Source organism: Excalfactoria chinensis, chromosome 3, assembly GCF_039878825.1.
Source record: "Excalfactoria chinensis isolate bCotChi1 chromosome 3, bCotChi1.hap2, whole genome shotgun sequence".
In the NCBI taxonomy this organism is placed as follows: domain Eukaryota; kingdom Metazoa; phylum Chordata; class Aves; order Galliformes; family Phasianidae; genus Excalfactoria; species Excalfactoria chinensis.
In genome coordinates this window covers 101820847-101826079 of record NC_092827.1, presented here as the reverse complement: position 1 = coordinate 101826079, position 5233 = coordinate 101820847, and positions in this window count along the sequence as shown.

Genomic DNA, 5233 nt, shown 5'->3' with positions numbered 1-5233 from the left:
CAGCTCAGATAGGGTGTGTTCACCCACAGCCCACTGGGGATGGGTTCCGGGTTTGTGGGACTATAGCTTGCGCTTGTTTTTGTTCTCCTGCTTTATGCTGCTGGGGAGGGCTGGGAAGGAGAGGAAGGAGGTGTGGGGATGTGCCAGTGAAGGTGGGCACAGGGAGCTGCTGGGAAGCTCGTCTCTTCCTTCTCCCCTCCCTGGTTTCCCAGCACAAGGCACCTGCACTGCCTCATGCCCCGAGTGAACCAGAGAGAACCGAACTGTGCCTTGAAAAGGGACTGAAGGATTCAGACTGGCACAGTCTGGGGGCTGAAAGGAACTTCAGCCATCTGCTGGTTTCTGCACGTGGCTTTTCCCAGTATGGCAGAGCCCAAATCCTGCCCACAGCCAGGCGGGATGGATGAAACGCACCTCGACTGGGAAGCAAAAGAGGATGACTTTCTGAATAGTTTCCATCTGATGCTTTAGCTGGCTGATGAGGCTGGGGATGGGTGTTCGGACCTCTGTGTTGGAGGCTTTCATTGCAGAGTAATCCTTCACTGACAGCATTTTCCCAGTTCCAAGGCCAGGGTGAACAGGTTTCCTCTCTTCTCTGAGGCACAGGGGATTAGCACAGGGACATGTAGGAGCATCTCTGTTCTGCTTGCAAAGTGGTTCCCATCCTCCCAAGTGTTTCTGGCCTGCCCCAAGGTCCAGGATTGGAGCTGGGAGGCTTATATGTCTCAGCCTTAGCTGGATGCAGATCTCTCTTTCAGCCCCAGAAAAGTTTCAGGTTGGCTCTGCTGTGCCTGGACTGGGCTGGAAACCTCTGGCCAGCATTTGAGCTGACTAAAGGAGATTTTTCCCTCTCCCAGAGCAGCAACTGTAACATCCTGCAGCCTGGAATGTGCAGTGTGAAGCTCTTCTGGCCCTGATAAATACAACTTCTCACTGGGATAATAACATTTTAGAGCACAAGAAATAGCTAGGTTTGCCTCTGCTCCCCTACAGACACTGAAGGCAAGCAGTCCCCATGTTGCTGGCTCCAGATTTGTTCTGCATGCCCTGGAGAGCCCCAAAGCCACCATTCCACCCCTCAAAGGGCCAATGAGAGCCCTCCCCTGCTCAGGAAGGGCAGTAATCCCCAAATCTGATGCTTGTAGCACTGGCCTTCCTGAGTCACTCTCCCATCTGGCTCGTAGTAGAGCCAGACGAACAACCTGGAGCCCACACTATCTGCCCATGCACATCCAAGCCCATCCCAAAAGCTGCTGGATGGAGAAGGAAATAGCATCTCGTTCCAACTGCATCACACTTGGCTGCAGACCATCCTGACAATCCATCAGCTGCAGTAGGCATGGTAGGTGTATCCCAGCAAGGAGGGATCGAGTACTTTCCTCCCGGGACACATGAGAATAGGGTGCTGGACAGCCAGTGCAGGCATCCCTCTCACTCTCCCCAGTGTCTGTGTAGCCACACAGGACATCCCAATGACAGACTGCTCAGGAAAGGGGTCTTAAGGCAAATTTGGGCAACCCAATGAATGGCCAAACCTTGTAGGTGCCATCACACCAAACAGACCTGCAGCCTAACAGGAGAGATCCCCACAAGCCTGAGGTGACAATTCTCTTGCTAAATGCAGAACAGAATATTAACGCAGCTATTACAAATGGCAGGCTAAAATCTGGACTGTATTACAGCTGTGCCAAGCCAGCACCGCTAAGAAGGCCAGCCTGGTGCTCAGTGCATACATTAACGCTGCCCTGCCCGTCCCACAGATTTATATCACGGTTTGAGTCCTCGCTAAAGCAAAAGCCCAAGCACACATTCCACAACACTTATTAATCCTGCTACAGGCCTTAATGAAGAGCTGAACCGTGACATTTTTATTTGTTATGGTTGCTAGGTATGTTGCTAAGCCATACACACCATACCCCAGATCCCAGTATATCTGTGATATCTGAGAGAACGTACTGGGGAATTTGTTGATCTGATATTGCCAAATTTAGTTAAGACTTTGAAAACGCTGAAAAAAAAGAAGCAAAAAATAAGAGCCATTCACAAGCTTCTCACAGGCATACCTTTTTCCTTGACAACGCAAACACACGTAAGGATATTTAACTAAACAGCCTTCCCCTCTTGGTACTGACACATATTTCTGTTTGCTTAAAATTAATGTTGTGGGTACAGCTATGCCCAAAGAAGCACACATGGCTCTTACGCAAACCCCCACGGTGAAAGAGTCGTCCCCAAAAGCAGGGAGCAGACCCAGTGCTGTATCCCCATAGAGAAACACCCCAGCAGGGGCTCAGACACCACCATATGCCAGGGATCTCTCTCACTGCACAAACCCCACAAAGTCCGTACACCCCCACACATACTATATGAAAAGTGGGGCTTTTATTCTGAATTTGAAATGGTGGAGGTGTTTTTTTTCTTCCTATTGCCTAGGGAGATGGTGCTGGCATCCAGCACACGGAGATGCTCGCATACTGAAGACACTAATTAGCCATAATAGCCCTGACCAGCAGCCCTACTCCTTCCCATGCTCCCTGGAGCTTCATTTCGGTCCCTGCTGGAGATGCGCTGTGGCAGTTCTAGCTTCACCTTAGAGCTGCTTCATTTCCATGAATGTGTGTGTTGATCTGGATGTTTGGTTGAACCAGTTCATGCTCTCTCTGCCCTGCTTGCTTAGCCAGGCACGTGGCATCAGATCAGCAGGGATCCTAAGCTCCTGGTGTCTGGGGTCATAGATGTGCAAACCCAGGGAGGTGGCTCTTCAGTAGCCGAGTGCACAGCCAGACTCCTTGACTGTGTTAAAGCCAGAGGCTAGATATGGGGAACTCTAGAGACAGGAGTTCTCCCACCCATGCTGTCCAAGGGATTAAGAAGAGCTACTTTCCCTGCGTTCTTCAGAGCTGACTCCACGTGGAACCTTTCCTCTCTGCCTGGCAGACAGGAGCAGAAGGATGACCTAGAGTTAAGAAGCCACCTCAGGCTTCTGGATGCCAAATAGGTAGGAGAGAAAGATTCTCTGTGCGGTGCCAAGGAGCAAAGAGCTGCAGCATGAGTCAGGCTGTTGCACAAGTGGAGCTCTAGTGGGATAATGGGAATGCCTCTTCCATGGGAAATGCTTTGTTCCACAGACCACGCTTCAGCAAGCTCAGCCAGCAGCGCAGAGCAAAGCAGGCAGGCTTTGTTAGCTTCACTCTGCACTCGACTGTTTCTTGTCTGACTTATAACAAGGCTGCATGGCATTTTAGGCAGTCGGGCATAGACAACACTCAAAGACACTTTTTGTGTGTGCGTGTAAGGGGAAAAACGTCCAGTGTTGGAGCAGAGCAAATGCAGGAGCACCCCTCCCAAATGGGGACCGATGTGGGTGTTCTCATGTTTTATTTTTGCGTTAGGATTGTTGGCACTGGAAAAAGAGAGTCATATGTCCTGAAAAGCCCTGTAAGCCACGGAGACTAGCCTGTAAAGGAAAATAAGGTGATGTAACTTGCTTGGGGTCTTTCCAAAATGTCATGACAAAGTCCCTCAGAAGACAATGTAAAATGAATTATCATTAAAATGGTTAGAGAACAACAAACACTGCTCTCTCTGTGAACTGCTGAGAGTCAGCAGAGCCGGGGCAGCAATGAATGGCCGGCTCTCGTTGTGCAGCAGCCTGGCAGGTGGGATGGTCTCCATCGCGGTTCCAGCGTTGTTGTTGTAAATAGTTACATCAAGTTAATGGAAGAAACGATGAGCAATGAAACGACAACACTTGCAGCTGATGCCATTTATTAGGGTTGGATGAGACTTGGAGGTGCAGTACTGCAGAACAGGATGAAACTCACTGAGAACACGAAATGATGCGCACAGAAAGAGATGCTACGAGGAACAAGAGCAGCATCAGAACGCAACCAGCTGAGTCACCTCCAGCAGCAAGGACTGCTCCAGGGGGACCTGCCCCAAACAAGGCCTGAGATAAGAGTACAACACGAGGTGCCCCTTGCTGCAGTTCAAAGGGCTCGGTTTGCTTTTGGCTGCACTACCGACTTCAATAGGGCTCTTCAGTGTGAGAAATCCCACCTGTACCTCAGGGAGGATTTCTCTATGCAGAAACTTCACATCAGGTCAACTTCCTGAGGTAAATGACCCCACGGCTGACCCGGCTGCTTACTACTTGTGTCTTCTTAATGCCCAAAGTGCTGTTTTTAATGGTCACAAAGATGGCTGCAAGCGAAGGGAGTGTTTCTGTCAGGATGAGCACCCACAGCTTTTATTTCAAACATGGATTATAACTTTTTAAATGAGCAAAACCCCCTCAGAAATGCGGGGCAGCGGCAGCACGGGACTCGTGCGGAGTGAGAAGCAGCGGAACGACCCGGCGCCCTGCAGCTCTTTAAAAGCACCCGCAGAGCCGCCTCCCGCACGGCCGCCCCGCAGCCCCGCTAAGCCCGCCCCGCGGGCAGGAGCGCGGGGAGAGGCGCCGCTCAGTTCTCGCGAGAGGACGCAAGCGCGGAAGTCGGCCGCGAGACGCGCGGCCCGGAAGCGCCGTGACGGGCGGCGGCCGCCATGGCGGGCGGCGGGGCGCGCACGTGACGCCAGCCCGCACGCGGCACGGCGGGGCCCCGCCCTCCCCCTGGCTGGCGCGCGCGCAGGGCGGGCGGCGGCGGGAGGAGGAGGGGGGGGGGGGAGGGGGCAGAGGGGAAGGAGCCCGCCCGCTCGCCGCCACGTCACGGCCGCGTGACGAGCGGCTCGGCCCCGCCAATGGGCTGCGCGCTCGACGCGGTGACGCGCGACCCCGACGGCCAATAGGCTGGCGCGGGGGGCGGGCTGGCGGCGGCGGCGGAGGAGGAGCGCATCGCGGGCGGCGGCGGCGGCCAGCGCCAGGCGACGCCATCGCGGCCCCGACGGGCGCGGAAGACGCAGTGGTGGCGGCGGCGCCCGCGGGCCGAGGCCGCTGAGCGAGCTGGGGGCGGCACCGGGTTCGCTGCCGCCGCTGCCGCCGCCGTCGCCCTCGCCGCTATCACCGCCGCTGCCGCCGCCGCCATTTTGTGAGAGTGCCTCGAGCGGGCGCCATGTTTGTAAGGAAGAAATAGGGCAGCCATCTCCGGCCACCAGCACTTCCCTTCCCCCGTGTGTGTGTCCTCTCGTTCTCCTGTGCCCCGGGCCTGCTCCTCGAGCCGCCGCCGCCGCCGCCTCCTCTCCTCCCGCCCGCGCGGGGCGGCCGGGCGCAGCTGTGCAGCCCGCCCTGCACTGA